An 18,932-nucleotide genomic window follows, 5' to 3' on the forward strand; every position below is an offset into this window, starting at 1 on the left:
CTATCAATTTCCAAGCCCAGGGTCACAAATGCAAAGGGTTTGAATTCTCCCTGGTAACAATATCAATACCACATCACAGGCGCTGTGTGAGTAAAAGCATTTCCTAAGGATCGGGCTGCTTTGGTCCCTACTGGAAGTTAAAAATTAATTATTAGACCTCATTTACACACCAGAAAGTGAAACAAAGCTACAGAGGGTGGCAGAACACTGGAATGAGCCTGTGGTGGAGCTCAGAAGTGAGGCCAGACCCTGTGTCCATGTGCTCCCAGTGCTGGGTATACTTTGGGTTCTGCTGCTTGGAGGGGAATTGTCAATGGGCAGCTTTGCTAGGGACTGGCCAGCCTGCTTGGCATGGAAAGACAGAACAGAGCACAGCAGCAGCTTTCTGCATGGTCTGTCATTTGGAAATTGCTTGTCAAGAGTACTGAATTCCGCATGAGAAGGCACAGTAACCACTACAAAGGTGGCTTTGGTTGAGGAGGTCTCTAATGTCTCTAAGTTACACCTATTTTACAAGTGTTTTTACTAGTAACTTTCACTATTCTGACCTTCTTTTCTTAGTGGAATTGGTATATTCTTAAACAAGTCTCAAGCAGAAATCCATGGTGCATTGAGTGCACTTAGAATTCCACCATGTAGTTTTGGAAGCATTAAAAACATGGACAACAGTTGGTACCTTTTACCTATTATTACCATCATCAAAGTCTCCAGAATTTCTACTCTATTTAATGAAATAAGATTTGTATACATTTAGACAGGAGTAGCCTGGTAAGTCTCCCAAAATTCCTACAGTATAGAGACGGCAGCTGTAAACTCACACACAGCTATTTGACACAAAACCCAGCTTTTAAGCACTTCTAAGTTATCTCGTATGGTGGCTACTAGAGGTTCATAGAAATGGGCTTGAAACCATCACTTTGGATTCGGATTGAGTTTGACAGTCTTAGTTCAAATACGTCTATTGTTTGGGATAATAAAATATGACGACTGGATCCTAATCAGAATTCTGTATACTGCACATTAACATCATTGCCTTCTGCAACAATGTGTCATGGTGTCTGTGGGCATTATATGCAGAACATTACAGGATGCTATTGATGGCTCTACTTAATTCATAATAAAGTCACTTGCAGGTAAGATAAAAGTTATCACACTACCTCAAATGTCAGCAGGGGATGGATGATGCTTCACGCCTCCCTCAGCTCAACTGCAAATGGCGACCTTCTCCAGCCATCCCAGCACCTACACAAAATGAAGTGAAACGGAGAGAAGACATGAGTTCTGGAAGAGTGAAGGTCACCACTGGGGGAAAAGCCACATAACAAAATCCCGACCAGCATCCTGGCACTGCTGTCCCTCGGCACAGGCCACCTTGGGAATGGCCACCAGCCGGGCCGTCCACACAGCTGCCCTGAGCCGAGCACCTGGGCTTCTCACTCAAAGAGCAGCAGCTGCCTGAACCCCCTTGTGTCGCTGGGGGCTTGCCAAGACTCAGGATCCCATGCTAACCTTGACATTAAAATGCACAAACAGAGATTTAAATGGCAAAGAGAAGCCAGGGTGACTGGCCAAGTCTCATTTCCAACGCGCATCCACAGTGGAGATCACTGGCTGGAAGTGAACTCTGAATCACCAAGAGCAGGGTGTGGATGAGTAGTATCTTGCTGCTACTACTTTAGACAATAAATTACAGTGTAGTGACTTGTAAACTGGTAATTTTAACAAAGTAACACTTCCTTTTTCTCTAAAAGAACAGTGTGGAAGTCTCAGAAAGATGTCAAGCTGTTAAACCCCCTCCCCCCAACAAAACTATGTCCCTTGTTATGTTGAGAATTCCTAAGCACATTATCACTCCCATGATATTTGGCACAGCAGAAATATCTAACGTGGTTTTGAATTAGTAGTACCTCTAAATTTAAATAAAAATGGCATTAATTGTACATGGAAGGATACCTCTTGCCCAGAACTCGTCAGCTTTTTAAAGCATTTTAGAAAGTCAGCCATGGTGCCCACATTAATTGAGTAACTCACAATTTATTTTCTAGTGGGTGGGACTATGAAAAGAGGACCGCATTTCACAGTATCAAGCTGTTTATATAACAAGGAAAGGAAAGCAGTCTGCAAAAACTCACAAACAGCATCTAAGGAAATGCTGTATACATTCAGACTGAATGCCTAGGGCCACACTGCCTCAGACTTAACAAGAATAAAGTAATATTTTAAAAGTTTCCCTTCACTGTCTAGCACTGGCTTAAGAAAGAGCAGCAGGAATCTTGATTTGTACTTGCAGAATTTTCTTCCTTTTCAGTGTATCATTTTAATGTATAGACAGATCTCTAGGCAACAAATAATTGAAAGCAAAATACGACTGTGAGTGAAAATTTCATCGTATTTCTCATGAATCCTTCTTCGGCGCAATGTGTAAAAGGCTGTGTTACATCTGTATTTATATTAACAAAAGAAAACAAAACAACTCCCACACATGCTACTAAAAGAGAAAATTCTTGAACTGAACACAGAGAAAAATTAAACAGACATTTGAAAATAACAGAAGGCATCTTCCAGGCAAAAGCAAGAACAGTGCGCAATAGTAATCAAGGTTAAAATAAATCATCCAATGCATGGTTAGCTGATGTGATACCTGTAAGCAGGGTTCTCTCCTAGTTCACATCATGGAACAAAGAGAACCAGACAGGTTCACACATGGTTATATCTTAACCCCATAATCTACCCCGTAGTATGTACAGCCAAGTTCCAATACCACACTCTTCAGAAAGAGCCTGCTCACAGTTACCAGGCTGAGAATCCGACAGATTGTGTGACACATTCATACATAATTACCCGAAGAGTTTTATGTTGACGTAATTGCTGATTTTCAAATGAATTCTTAATTTCAGAGAGAATAAATGACCAACAAGCCACAACTCTCTTTTCCAAACATAAAGGGAGAGCTCAGACTGAAACAAAGTAATAAAGGCATAAGACAGCTGTTGACTGAAGCAAGCTATCAAGAACTACTGACAAATTCCTTTTTCAAAACACTCCATAGGGTATTAGCAAGTGGAAACGATCTCCGTGTGACAAAGTCTGAATCCTACTACAGCAGGGCAGAGAAAATGATTCCAGCGGTCTTTCCAAAATATTTTGAAATCCTGCTCAACAGCAGACAAGACCTCTTAGCTACTTTATGGGTGAAAAAAAAAAGGGAAATGTCCTAACTTCTGATTACCTAATTGTACTCAGAACATTTTGTTTCGCTCTCGGTAGCAAGCAGTGATAGCACAAAGACTGCATGCAGTGACGCTGTTTATTTGCAGCACTGCAGTTTAGAACAAGCCACACAAAGATGAAGACAGTTATATCTGTACTTGGCTCTGACACTTCATTATGTGTGGAAAAGAGGCACTACTGCACAGTGAACTAGATGTTTAAGTGGCAAGCTGCCATCTTTTAAAAGATTCTTGGAAAAACTGTGGCTTCAGTGAAAGGAGAACATAGATTTGTGTGAATAAACTGTACAGGTGGGGGCTTTTAAGAAACTCATTTTCTCGGTGTCCTGGTTTTCAGCTGGGGTAGAATAATTCATTTTCACAAGAAGTTGGGAGGTAACAGAGCTGACCCAAAGTAGCCAAAGGGGTATTCCATACTGTATGACGTCATGCTTAGTTTCTGAGGGGGCAGGGCTGGCTCGGGAAGCGGGGTCACTGCTCAGCATGAGCTGGGCATCAGGCTCTGGGTGGTGAGCAAACTGCAGTGTGTATCACTCACTTTGAATATGCTATGTGCTTTGGCTGATCTTTTCCTCCCCCTTTGCTGTCCCAGTTAACTGTCCATATCCTAACCCACAAGTTTGACCTTTCTCATCCAATTCTTCTCCCCATCCCACTGCCAGGGAAGGGGTGAGGGAGTAGATGTGTGGTACTCAGTGGCTTGGGGCTGAACCACAACATTAAGAAACACATTTGACTATTCTCTCCCATGTGGCGAATGAAAGGATTGCAGCACTGTGTTAAATTGGGGCCCATCCAGGACTAGTTTGCTTCAGAAACTGAGAAACAGACTCAGACTTATCACTGCCTTGACTGGGATGTAAGGATCTGTGCCTATTACATCTTAGTATATCTCACACTAACCTACCAAAAAATACTAAAGTGGAAAAGATGAGACGGACCCAAATGTGCCGGAAGATCTTTTGGTCTTCAGAAGAACATCCAAGCAAAGTCCCTGCAATGAAAAATGTCTGAAAGGCTTCTGACACTGGCCCATGAAAAATCTTCATTGACAAACTGATGAAGTACAAACTAGGTAAGTGGACAGTGAAGCAAACTGAAAAATTACTGAAATGCCTATCTCAAAGGGTTTCAATTAGTGGCACAATGTACATCTGAGGACTAGTCACTAGTGAAGTGGCTCAAGGGTAAATTCTGTTCAAATGACCTTTTTACTGAAGGTGTGATCAAGCAGTGGAACAGGTAACTTAGAGAGGTTGTGGAGCCTGGAGATGCTCAAAACCCAGTTGGACATGGCCCAGTGTGACTGAATTAACAAAATGCTCCTCTGAACAGGAAGGTTTGACTAGATGATCTCCAAGGATCCCCTTCCAACCTCAGTGATGCTGTGATTCCATGATTTTGTATATTTATATATGGAACTGAAATGTTGGCAGCTGAAAAGAAAATAGAGAACAATATAAATGACATACTGTTGTGGTTTTACCCCGGCTGGCAGCCGAGATCCACGCAGCTGCCTGGGAAGAAAGATGGTAAAGTATGGACACCCTACGATCACACGGGCTACTGAGGAAGGATGGATTATTTCCAGTCAGACACATGACCTGGATTCACAAGTTTTAGCACATGGCTCAAAAGTCCTGCCCCTCCACTACTGACTGGGCTACCAACAAATGCGTAACAGGATCTCTGGCATCTGTGATAAACAATTTATAGAGGATTTGTGCTCGTAAGATTTGGCCTAAGGAATCCTACTTTTCTCTTCATTGCATTTCTCCTGTATTTCACTTCTTTCCATTTCCAGTTAAGAAACTCCTCTACAACAAAGCTCAAAGGAAAAGAAAACATAATTTGCTTGAGTTTTATTCTGAGTGTATCTGATATGTGTTTTATTTATCTCTCCAGTTTGCATCAATTGTGATGCATGGCACTTGCTGAGAGTTCCAAACTATCTTCTCCTAAACCTATTTTAAAAACACTTGCCTTGAACAAAAAGAAAATGCATTTTTCACATGCATTTTTAAGATTTGGTGGCCCTGCCGTGGCAGGGGGTTTGGAACTCTATGATCGTTGGGGTCCCTTCCAACTCCAACCATTCTATGATTCTATGATTCCATGATTTCTCCAATCAAGTCATTCCATCAGTTTGATGGAAAGCTGAATACGAGTCACCAGTATGCCCTGGCAGCCAATGGTGCCCTGGGGTGCATCGAGCTCAGCACAGCAAGTGGCAGAGGGAAGTGATTGTACCACTTTACCCTGTACCAGCCCCACCTCAAGAGCTAGTTGCAGGTCTGGGCACATTGCTGTAAGAAGGACATTAAACTATTTGAGTGTGACCAGAGGAGGGTGACCAAGGTGGTGAAAGACCTCAAAGGTAGGACTTCAGGGAAGTGGCTGAGGCCACTTGGCTTTTCAGCTTGGAGAAAAGAAGGTGGGATGTACCCTTATGGCAATATGCACCTCCCTCATAGCAGGCAACACAGGGGAGGTGCTGATCTCTCTCTGGTGACCAGTGACAGGACAGCAGGAAATGAGATGAAGATGGGCCAGAGGAAGTTCAGGCTGGACTCTGGGAAAAGGTTCTTCACTGAGAGGGTGGTCTGTCACTGGAACAGGATCAAGGGGTCACAGCTCCAAGCATGCCAGAGATCAAGTATGAGGCTGTTAGGCATATGATTAAATTTTAGGTGGTCCTGCAGGGAGTTGAACTTGATGATTGTGATGGTCCCTTCTAACTTGAGATATTCTATGATCATTCTTAGTTTCACACTTGTTGCCTGCAAACTCTAATATAATGAGGTTTCATATCCCCACCTGAAATACCATTCTGCAACTGTGAACTTATTTTATTGCCTGAATTCTCTCATCTTTTTTTCTCAGCATAGAAATTACCTAAATTCTTTCAAGGAAACACTAACAAATCACATTTGAACCTTCCATCATTTTCCCCTTTTTTCTTCTATTCAGGTAGCTACAGCTTTTAACTTGCTTTCCTTGTTTAACCCTTCCACTTGTCTCACCAGGGGTCACATTCTAGTTCCAAATCAGAGCCTTTCCCCCCACCCAGTCTCTTCATATCCTTAGGAGTCTAACAATAAATCTTGCCCTTAATGTTTTAAATACCTCACCAAACCACATTTCTGTTCTTGCAGATTTGGCAGTCTTTGCATCTTTGACATAACAATAACCAGAACATTTTCTTAGCAGCACTAAGCTGAGTAAAAACTGGTAACTTTTTTGGCACTCAGAGAGGGATAAAAGGTGAATTTTTGTTTTCCACTGCATTATGCTTACAAGTTTATCTGTGGGCAGGATAGCTCAGGAGGTCTGCACTGCAGTCCAAGGCCAAAGATAAGAATCAATACAACATTTTGGGTTATAAAAGAAACCATAAACATTGTAAAGGATAGAAACGGACAGGAGGACCAGACTTTCTAAGTAGGTAGGAATTTCACTTGACATACAAAATAGCTCTTGTGGTATCCAGAAATTCAGGCTGTCTTCCATGAGTGAAACATGTCATATTCCCAGCTACAGCTGATTATCTACTTGAGCTGGAGGAATGTTATGAATAATAGCTTGGTCAATGTTTATGTAAAGCATTTCGGGATCTGGGATAGCTGGAAATCTGAACTCTACTAGCTGAAACTGTTGCTGACATATCAGTAACTTGAAAGGGAAATTTTCTTGGTAAAATAACAGGGAAATACCAAATATAAGATGATAAAAATATGCATTACTGGATTGTTGTAGTCAGTTCTCATGTCCACACTTAAGAGACTAACAAGCCTCAAAAGAGCCAGGACCTAAAGATGTTATTTGAGGTCTATGGTGTCTTTTTATAATCAGGATAATAGCTGCAGTTTGAGAAAAATACATAACGGATTGTTCAGTTGTACCTGATAATAACCCATATATAGAAAAAGCTGCAAACACTAGATTGCTCTTTAATGAATTAGAAGAGATGCTGAAGAATCAAGAATAGGAATAAAGAAACACTCTTTTATTTCTTTTGAAATAAAGTGAAAACTGGAATTTACTACAAGCTGAAAAATACATTAAAAAAATCCACATAACTTCAACTTTGTTTTCAAGCAAAACTGGGTACAAGTAACTGGCAACAGAACTACAGAACATATGTCTGGGCAGGACTGTCAGACATCACTGGGTTTACTCCCCCTTTTCACAGGCAGATCAATCTTGCCTGACTCCCATCTCTGCCTACCGGATTTTTTGAAGACCAATGAAGACCTGTGTAAACTTTGCAACCTCTAGATGCAATCCATCCCAATGCATGACTACTCTTGCTACTAGGAAGATTATTCTAACATGTAACTCAAGTTTCTCTTGATGTAACTCAATTCCTCTACCCTTCCCCGCTTGCCCCCCCGTCCCATGAAATTCCCTACCTTTTTTTCATAGTCTTTTACCAACCTGAAGATTTGTTATATTTCCATTCTTCTCTACATGAAAAAACCCACAATTTTTCAACTAAGTTTTCTGGATCACTGATCATTCTCACAGCTCTCCTCTGGGCTCCCTCCAGTTAGCCCAAGTATGACACAGCAGTCTATCTGAGGCCGTACCAAAGCTAAGCTGAAAGCACTCTCTCAGGTAGTTCCCTTTCCACCTCATACATACTACTCTGTCTCTTTCTAAGGGAACGTCATTGTTGACTATGATCAGTCAGCTCCAGATGATTTTCCACAAAAGTGGAAAGCCTGGCTTTTAAATAATATTCCCTTTCCTATCATGATCTCCCACTCTTTTTTATTAAACTTTTCTAAATATGGAAATAAAACATAAAAGGATATGGGGGTAAAAAAGCTGCTAATATTAATTAAAAAGACTAAGATTACTGCAAGGATAAAAACTGTGGTTCAAGGAACTTGGACTATAAGAAGGTAGAGGAAAACATTTTTCCAAAAGGAAACACAGATAAGAAAATCCCTTATTAAGTGCATGTTGCCAAAAATGTCACTGGTCTAATGAAAAAAAACAGTGTATGGGATGATTTGACAAACTGTTAATACAAAACCACACAAACAAAATTTACTGGAATAAAAAAGCTTGTGACTAACTGGCACACTGGGCGAACAGTTTAGTGCTTTAAAGTATAGGGCTTAAAATTCAGAGATACAAATTTTATTTTAAGCCTACTCATGCCTTAGTATGCAACTTGGGCAACATTAAAACTTCCCTGGCTCTCATGTCCTCCCCACTTTTGGAAACGGTGTAATCTACACCTTAGGACAGTGCTCTCAAGGACAAAGGAAGGAGATAGCCAGCAGGGTGGTCAGACAAGATGATATCCAGAGGTCCCTTACAGCCTTATCAATCTGTGATTCTGTGAGGTTTAGGTGATAGCAGTCCTTTTACCTAATCTTCATTACTGCCATGCTTGAGTTTAATTTGGTGGTTAAGTGCTGCAGCTGCTATCCTAAGGATTCTTAAAGATTTTAATTTTTAAATGACTGGCTCTACAAGTTCTGTGAATGGCTCACATTCAAATAAAGTATTACCTGTGAAATAAGACACTGACCACTTTCTTCAGCCTTCTCTTCACTCAAGAGCAGCTCCAAGAAGACCAGTTTTATTTTTGATATCCCAAAACAGCTGCTTCATTCCCTGCCTCACAGATTGCTCATTGAATGTTCCATCACTATGCATCCCCAAAAAACTAACATTTACCACACTATAGGTTCACTTTCATCTTAGCAGGGGTCGGATTTCCCCAACACAAGAACAGAATCCATGTCTACATAAGCACCCAAAAGGATGTAGGAAAACAAATTGATATCCTCCTCTCTCCATACTTTTGAAGTTAGATGGTTCCAAGTTTTCCAGTCCTGAACTGCCCTTTTGCAGTGTCAGGGAACCTGGACATCACTGGGCTATGCAGACCAATGCCGGAAACCTACACCTCTGAGTGTACATGTCCAAGGTCAGCATGACTGGTGTTATCAACAAAGAGCACATGCAAATAGATTAAGCATTAAAGAAAGGGATTGACACAAGTTTCCTAAGAAGGATGATGCTAAAGTCAGACAGGACTGAAAAGTGCAGGTGGGAGGTCTGTGTGCACATAGGGCCGAAAGGCTACAAAGAAGGTCCTCCATCTACTCTAGATCCCCAGTGCTGGGCTGTTCCTTGAGTTAGGCATCCAGGCCTCATCAGCTGTTCCTGCAATAAACTGACATACTTGTGGCCTGAACTACTTCTAGAATATGAGTGAATATAATAAACATCTTTAAAATAAACATTTTATTAATATAAAATATTAAACTTATTTTGTTTAATCAACAAAGGCAAAAAGAGTCACTAAGACGTACATTTTACTTGCAGCTTTTCTACTGCTTTCTTTTAGTTTTCTGGGATTAATTATTTGCGAGCTACACGTGTACTTTGTGTATTTTCATACTCTAAATATATCTCTCTTCTGGCTCTCCTCCACAATTTTGGACAACAAGGAGCTTTAATGTTAGACATAGTGTTTAACAAAGCTGTGGGACTAATATACAATATGACTTTTAACAGTGGTTTAAAAAAAAAAAACAACAAACCAAAAAACCAAAAAACCAAAAAACAAAACAAAACTAAATTCTCTGCTAAGGCACTCCGTATTTTATTTCAGAGAGTAAAATATTTCATCTGAGGAGATCTCACATGCAGCTTATTATCTCAATGAAGGTTATACATGACATTACTGGCCTAAAACATCCACAGAAATAGAGACCCGGAAAAGATTTCCTGTGTCACACATGTTGGCTTCTATACAGCAATGACTCTATATAGTCTCTTTCATATTTCCTTTCAGTTATATTTTAAAAACAGCCCTTGTTTGGTTTTAGCTAATACTGAAATCGATAAAAAAAGGTGAACTAGGGAACAGAAAATATCTGTGGCAGTATTTTTTTTTGTGGGGGGTGAGGTGATCAAAATTAATGCAGGACTGGGATGAATAATTCCCCCTGCGTGTATTTCCCTGAGGTGCCAAGTGAGAACGTGCATCTTGTGCAACTCACATGTTCAGCCAATTATTTCTTCGCCGATTTAGGCTTGTTTTCTCTTCTAAAAATATTAAATCAACAATCTTAAATCAGACTCAGGAATTCAAAGAGGCCTATTTTCAGGAGTTGGCAGGAGCACCACTGATGGCAGGATTCAGACAGCTTCAAAGACCTGCAGCCAATAAGAGACTATATTAGGAATATAAATGTACTTATGTATTCATGTATGTACACTTACGTAATATAACTTACAAGTATTTCTCAGCAATTCTGTCATGTTTGGTTATACTGTACGTGACAGAAATGCTGAGTAATAGCAAATGAGAATCAGAGAAACTCACTTAACACTTTAAATGAAAAGAAATGAAGACTGCTTCCTCTTCCCATTTCAGTATGCAGATACCACAAGAGATCCCTGAAGACATCACCATATGCCAAATCAGATAATCTCTAATAACTTCCTCATGAAACACTTATAACGTGATGGTAAATTACATTATTAAAAAATTAAAGTATTTGGAGATTTCTTGCATTTCTAAGGTAAGCTTATTGATGTGTTTTTAAATTTAATTGTCTCTTTAAAGCAAAGTTGTAAGTTATCAATGCTTCCCAACTATTTAAAAAGGAGAAAGGAAAAAAAACAGTAAAGCAAAGAAATTTGGGTTTTTCATTTCTCTTTAACCTCAGATCATTTCAGAAATTTTCATCATAATGGACTAATTGATGCTGACAGTAACTGAGTGGGAGATGTTACAGAGAATGCTCCTGGGCATAATAATTACTGTCTCCCCACAGAAAGCATGTGAATTTATACAGATGCAATTTATGATTCATTGTTCTTCCGCTTAATGGTAAGTTTAACGCAGAGTTCATCCATTCTTCTAAGCCCTTCCTCTGAATCCTCCTTTTTAATTATTGAATCATTAATTTAATGAAGCTCTGATTTATCTTGTCAGTGTTTAAGAATCTAGATTAAGAGATCAAGGGTTTCATTTTGCTATGCTGTGCATCTTTGAAAAGATTACTGACAAGCAGTTATTTCTGTAAGCAGTTTTGTACTGGGCATAAAGAAAAATAAAGTCAATTTTCTGGAAATAAAACCTGAATATGATTTTCAAAAATACAAGAACAAACTCAGAATGAAAACAAGTGATCTATGCAGACAAAAAATAAGTTATATTGAAACAAAACACCACTTACAAAAAAAAAACCAAAGCACCATGTTTAAAACAAATTTCAACTTGTTCTTCTCCATAATTGTGTGCTACCTTGTCTTGCCAAAAATAATGAATCAGAACAGTGGACAGCAGTTAGTCTGCCAGGGCAGCACGTATTATACAATAGATCACTGTAAGACTGAAGACTCACAACCATGGTTATGAAGATAAAAGCATCATTTCAGCATCTGGTCATAGATCTGATTAAAACTGCATAGAAAAACTAAGGTTTATGCAGTCTACATAAAGCTTTGTTTCCTTCTAAAGTAACACAAAGTCCTCAGCCCACGTTGTCAATATCACGACATTTTGATAATTTCATGACCTCTAACTTTTGAGCGATCACTGATTTTACCCTCTTATGGAAGGCATCTTACTCCGGTAGCTGATCACCCAGAGGTCTAAGAAAAGAGAGAAACCATCTCCGGCGCCTTGGCTTGCAACAGCAGTGCGAGAAGCCGAGAGTGCTTCTCACTGCAGTGAGTGCTTTTCTCCAAACAAGCTCATGAATTTTGAATGAAAATTATCACATAAAGTCAGACTCAAATACCAAAGCAATCTGTAGCTAGCGTGCCAGGAATCTGTTGTTTCTGAGTATTAGGCCTGCTGTACCGAGACGGGCAGAGACATCTTATCGGCAACACCTATCCGCCTGTGAAGAAAGCCAGTTAGTTCACAAAATACTGAAGCAGAATAAGATTTTTCCTGTGCTAGTTTTCCCAGCCAGAAGCAATCTATTCCTGTAAGCACACCTGAAATGAGAACCATCAGAAAAAATGAGAAGAGTTTCACCTCAAGAAAGAACTGAATTCCTTTGATAATTTACATATCAAGCAATTTTCAAGCACGGGGCTAACACCACGTCCTCCTTTGTTCCGAAGCACACCACAGACTCTCTGCCAGAATGTCCCAGCTGCCACCATGACTATTCAGGATTGGCAGGTACAGTGAAATGTCATGCCCCTCAGGTCTGTCTTTCAAAAGGAGTTCATACTACAAATGAATGGGCTCCTAAGCATCTTTCAGCCATTGGATGAACAGCACTTGGGACCCATTGCATTTCTTAGACCACACCTGTCGATAGGAAAGTGGTGAATAAATAAGGACACCCTTGAATGTGATCAGATGGATTCGGCTGTGATAGTACAAGAAAATTTTCAAATGACACTCATTAGGCTTTAGAAAATGAAGAGTGAAGGTCTAAACCAGCTTTGAAGATAATGGACAGCATTATCCAGACAGAATGGGAGGTAGTGCTGCTCTGCTAAGAACTAAGGACACCTGCTTTGGCAGGACAGCCCATAACGGGCCCAGCTGTTTTTTTCTAGGTATCCAAAATGGGCTTCGGGGACAAGAGCACTGAACGAACTTCAAATCCCAACATCCAAGCTATTCTAAAGCACAGCCCAGCAAAGAGAAGGTAATTATGGGACACATCAAGCTTCTGCTTGCTGCAAGATCTCTGAGCAGCATAGATAGAAGATGTCTAGCAGATTCTTCAGGTGAGCAGCTATACCACTGTGGCCATGAGGTTTCCAGCCAGAAGAATTAATATATTGTTTCCCCTCTGCTTTTCAAATTTGAGAAAGGAAGAAAGAAACGGATTAACACCGAAACAATCTGAAGATTTCTCTCAAGTGTTAAGTGGATGTACTTTTGTTTCTTTCTCCTTCAGCTCCCTCCTTTTGCTCTGTCCTACTACTTCTCTCTTCCTGTCATTTGGGCCTTCTTCTGACCTTCAAAGAACCACAGAATGTTAGGAGTTAGAAGGGACCTCAAAAGATCATCTAGTCCACCTCCCCTGCCAGAGCAGGATCACCTAGACTAAATCATGAAAGAACACATCCAGGCAGGTTTGGAATGTCTCCAGAGAAGGAGACTCCACAACCTTTCTGGGCAGCCTGTTCCAGTGCTCCATCACCCTCACAGTGAAAAAGTTTCTCCTTTATTCACACGGAACTTCCTATGCTCCAGCCTGCACTTCATTCTCCCTTGTCCTATCACTGGCTATCACTGAGAAGTCTCCTCCAAGCTAAGAGGCCCAGCTCTCTCAGGCTTTCCTCATTTCCTTCCACTCCCTTCATCATCTTGGTGGCCCTGCGCTGGACTCTTTCTATGTCCTTCTCAAAGTGAGGGGCCCAGAACTGGACACAATATTCCAGGTGCGGTCTCACCACACCTTCCCTATCTTCTGCCTCTCGTTTCCCAATAAAAATGTGCTCGGTATTTCTTATCTTATAAAATCCTCTGTCCTCTCAGCCCAGAGCTATCATGAGTCTTTCCACAATTTCCACCTCAAATTCATCCAACACAGTGCTTTCACAAACTGGAGGCCTCAGCTTCCAGTTAGGGTCCCTGTCTTTGAAAGATGGATCTTCTACACCTCCACAAAGTTCTCAAGATCTGTTTTCAGACAAAACTCTGATTCAACCTTTAGTCTCCCTTAGTCTTTTGACTGCACTCCTGACAGCTTGTTTTCTGTGACTGCTTCCACAAAACTTCTCATTTCTCCACTCACAGGGCTCCCTCTTTCCCGCTGATCTTTCCAAAATCTCACCCAGAAACACCACCTTCACTGATATGTAAAACTGCCTGGCTGAGGATGCTCTTCCTACTTCTTATTCAAATTAATTTCTCTTGTCATATTGAAAAGTATGGTTTAGGGTAAGTTGAAAATAATTGTAAATTCAAATTGAATTTCACAGAACTGAGACAGAAAAATGTCAGCAAAAAGCTTTTTTTTTTTCTTCACTTTGAACTTAGTACCCATTACAACAGTATACAAAAAAGGTGATGTTTTGTTTAAAGAACTTTTTTTATATTTAATATCTTATCTGAATCTAATTTTAAAGATTAAAGGACACCTGCAAGTGAAAGATTACATTTAAAGGCCAAAGAAAATTTAAATTATTGAACCCCTTTTTAAGATGTTTCAAGCAATTCAGATTTTTTCTTAAAAGAAATTTCTTGCCAGAAAGAAAATGACTTGAACAGCTCTTGAAGTTAAGCTCTTCAAGTTAAGAGTTCATAAGCCACAGATCTCAATTTTAGCACGAGATTTCATACAGCTGTAGCACACAGGTTATTTAATTATTTATTTATTTTTATTACCATGTCAGCACAAAAGAATGCCAAGGCAAGTTTGGCTGACATCATACTAGACATGCTATCAATTTGAAAGGTCTCTATCTAAAATAAAGAGTTCTTTATTGAAAGTTAGTTCGTTACTTTTACTTGATGCCAAAGTAACAGTAAATCAGTGCAATCAGAAGGGATTTCACCACCACTGCTCACACTTTGATTAAGCACAAACAGCTAATGCTTTAAAATATTAGCCTTCTCCACACTGAGAACAAAATCACACTGGCTTCTGATTAATCAAAACATATCAGTTACTGAATTGAGTTATAGTTTCTTTGGAAGCTATTTCTAAATATGCATTTATGAATATAAAATTGCAATTGCCTTGTTTTCATAATAATTTGTATTTACTCTAACAATGCCTGCTTTGTATTTTCCGCCGAGATGAACATGTTTCCATGTTGTGTACTTAGACAGAAGTAAATTTCTGTAGAGCACTATTTTAATACACTTTTTTTTTAAATGTCTTTAATCTTTTTTTTCTCTTAGGAAAAGAAGAGTGGGTACAGCACACAGTAGAGCCAGTGAAGTGTGACAGGCAGAAACAAGGGAGTAGGAACCCGAGAACATTTAACATATTTGCACCAGATGTAGGCACTGGCATCTCAGAAATCCCAACTCACATACGTACAAATCATGGCCATATGATGTGCTCAGCTAGCACAAATGGCACAGGAAGGATCGCGGCACAGTTAAGCATTAGGAATGTCTTATAACTGGCAAGCGATACTAACCCAAATACCATGCGCTTCAGCTAAAGCAACAGTGATTTTAACATTACACATATAAGCTTACCTTATTTTTAGATCGGCAAAACAAGGTAGTAGTACAGCTATATATTAAACCTCCAACTCAGTCACTTACCAGATATTTTCTTCCTTTTTCCTAACTCAGAACTCATTATTCAAGAACTAATTATCTTCTGATACCTCTTTGATAAACACCCCAGGAAGAAACAAGCCCCAAGAGGCAGTGTGAACGTCCCAAAATCACTGTACAGCATGAGCAGAGTATCCACAACAGGGGCAAGGCTTCCAGGGAAGAGCCTGCACCTCAGTGTCACAGGTAACAACATGGACAATGACAGAAGATGTAAAATGAGACACTTGAAAATGGAAGCTATTAAGACTTCCATTTTAAATTAACACATTTCTTTCTACATACTGCTTGAAGTCTTTAGAAAGTGAGTTAGTCTATTTAACATGAAGCTTCCCCCTCCTGATTCTCTGAAGTGTTTATACAGGTAGCTCGGGGATCCTGTTCTGCCCACAGATGAGGGTACGTATGTGTACTTACACAAGAGCAAAGAATACATTAGTTGAGGTATGTTGCAATTGGAATCTACCTTTTTAAAGGTAAAAATGAGGAACGTCTCTCATACAGCAAAGAGCAGCATGTATAAAATGCTCTTATTTCCAGTTACGCGTACGTGTAACACATGCACTGCTCCTAACATGGGAAGCCGCCAGTGCCCCCTTATGCAGCACTTATATGGAGAGGTGGACTCCATTCTTAGCTCTGAATCTGTGTGGTAAGAAGCACAACGATCCCCAAGATATTGCAATATTCTGGCTGGTTCCTTCTTCCCACTCTTATTCCCCTGGAGTGCTGAGAGTAATGGTCTGTAAAGCACTGCCGCAGCCTGTTAGAGAGGCGGCTGCGTGGTGCTCTCCCTCAGATCACTGGACAGAAAATGGGGGATTTGTAATGAAAAGCTGAAAGCTCTATTTCCCACAATCCCCTTCCATGATTTACAACAGTCATGATAATTTAAAGCTGGCAACCGCAGACGCGAGTGCTTGACTGCTATTGTTTTAGTAGCACAATCAAATTATCCATTTTGGGCTGTTACAATTAACTTGTTACATGCATATGTTATCACTTCCTAAACAGTAATACTACCAGATGGAAAAATTCAGCAGGGAATAGCAACAGGAACAATATTCTGCATATAATTCCTAATCTGAGCCCCAGTGAGAAGTGCTTTATCATAATAAGTATTTAATGCAAAAATATAATTTTAGAAATTTTTATGGCAATCCGTTCTTTCCATTCCAGTCTGAGAAGTGAAACAAAGGAAGGAAGGTCTTTAAAAATAAACACATAAAATTCCTGAACTCTAAGATAATTCTATGGATGTTTAAGTAATCCCTCAGGCCCTTAAAACTGTAATTAATACTCTTAAAATACAAAGAGACCTACAGCCAAAGCTAACACCAGCCAGCTACCTGCTTCTTTCCCAAGTTAGGATTGAGAATTATGGCAAGATCTGTTCGTAAGCAAGTGTGATGAATCAGCCGGGACTCTAAAAGGTCAATCTTTTCTTACACTTATCTTACGCTCACTTTTGTGGAGAGATTTGTCAGCAACGTTAGTAAGTTAATTACACATGACTGACGTGCAGCTGTGAAGCATACAGAACATCATGATAAGCATCACTTAACTCCTGTGCACTGTGGTATTACAAACAGCAAGAGGGACACAGAAGAAAGCTTTCTTTATCCATCACCTTGAGGGAAAAAAAAGATGAATCACACCAAGTGGGCAGCCCAGCAATATTCACTCTGTAAAATAACTATCTTAAAAAAACCCAAGGTCACCTTTACAAAGGAATTTTGATGTTTAATGAACCACAGATTTAAGAATTTCAGTGAAGAAAGCTGATGGCTCAGAGAAATCAGATCCTCTCCTTCCTATGTGAAGGAACCCTAAAATGTCAACACAATATAGCAGACATCAGCTGTATTCACACACTGACCTGCACAGCTGTGGGTGAAAAATGAGCTGCATGTTGTGTGTAGATCCTCTCTCTCTGCTCAAATACTTCCTTCACTATCAGGTTTGTTTTACTGTGGTTCTCACCCTGGAGAGGCAGGAACTCCTCAGAGGTATATTTGCTACTTGTTTACTCTGGGCTTGAGATTTCAACCAGCCATCCTTGCAGCTTGCTGTTGTTACTCCCAAATCACATCTGCCTGAAGCATTAAGGAGACAGCCCAGACCAGCAATCCTTATGCAACTGCAGTTGCAGAAATATGTCATGAAGTAAAACAGAGATTTTACAAACAGCACCACTATTAGTTACTGCATAAATGCCATGGGAACTGTATTTCTGGAAAATTTGCTTTCTATTTGAATAAACTATGAGCACTCAGGAGCAGTTATCTCACTGCCATGAGAAGTTACCCACACCCAGGTGAGCAGTACCAGCCTCTTCAGCTGCCTCCCTGGTGCTGATGGCTGTGTGAGTATAGGCATCTGCTTTTCTATGAAAATCAAATATGTATTTGAAACCAGCACTATCCAAATAGTGCACATTTAAAGAGTACTGCTATCTTCAGGTTATCAAAACATACTGAATTTGTGTTTAGCTGTTCAAGAAGTCCAAAACAATTGGACTTACACTAGAGGGAAAGTGTGTTGTGACCAAATATATACTCAATTGAAATTATAACGGAGACATACAACATAATACACATATGGGTAGCTTTGCTAAAACAGTCTTCAAGTGAACAATGAAGAATTCAAGTAAATTTCCCTTATTTCCTCTGAAGTTTAAATATATAAGTACTTTGGTAGTTTATACGAATGTCAAGTTTAAATAAACCAAGTCAATATGTGAAAAGAGCAACAATACTTCCACCATTCAGGAAGAGCTCTAATGATTAAGATAAGATTTGCCTTTTCCTAGCAAAAGATGGACATACCTCATCCACTCCTACTTCAGGGAAGGAACATGGTATGGGTGCACATGACTTTTCATTCCCTTATTGTAAATGAGGTTAACTGCTTATAAAAGTCTGCTATAACTACAGAAGTACAAGTTCTGACCTAGAAGCTATCAGAATTGGGATGTAATAAAATACATTTCAAACAGTCTGATAAATTACAGAATAAGATGGTTCTACATAAAAATGTAATACAGACTAACAATTCAGCATGGTTATTGACAGCTTTTACCTGAGCTGTGAGCATGTTATCAGAAATACATTTCAAAGCCAAAAAGCTCCCTTGCTTGCAGCAGCATAGCACATTGGCTATTCACCTGAGCGAACATCGGCTTGTCTGTGACTGAATTTGCTGTGGCCTCTCTGTCCCCTCACCTGTACTTCACTCTTCTCCTGTGTCTAGGCTGGTCTGTCTGTCCTAAGTGTGCTGAGTCTTGCTATTCCTGATGCTGACCATGTCATGCTTACCACACTGCAGCCATAAAAACCGCACATCAAAAGCACAGCACAAAGACCCCTGGGTCATGTTTCCCCAGCCCCTGCTTTGAAGGTGGTCAGACTGTGTTGCATAAGCCCAGGCTAAAAAAACCCGCACAACTAAAA

General features: G+C 40.0%; 1 protein-coding gene across 2 annotated transcripts in view; it reads right to left on the reverse strand.

Moving 5' to 3' along the window:
* The window catches only part of GHR (growth hormone receptor), a 132,872-nt gene that overhangs the window by 88,271 nt on the left and 25,669 nt on the right, over positions 1-18,932 (reverse strand). For both annotated transcript variants that reach the window (XM_084278899.1, XM_084278900.1), the window contains one exon: positions 1,158-1,242. The gene's annotated coding sequence lies outside the window, so the exon portion shown is untranslated. The remainder of the gene's footprint in view (positions 1-1,157; positions 1,243-18,932) is intronic.

This window comes from Gallinula chloropus (genome assembly GCF_964237585.1).
Source record: "Gallinula chloropus genome assembly, chromosome: Z".
Lineage (NCBI taxonomy): Eukaryota > Metazoa > Chordata > Aves > Gruiformes > Rallidae > Gallinula > Gallinula chloropus.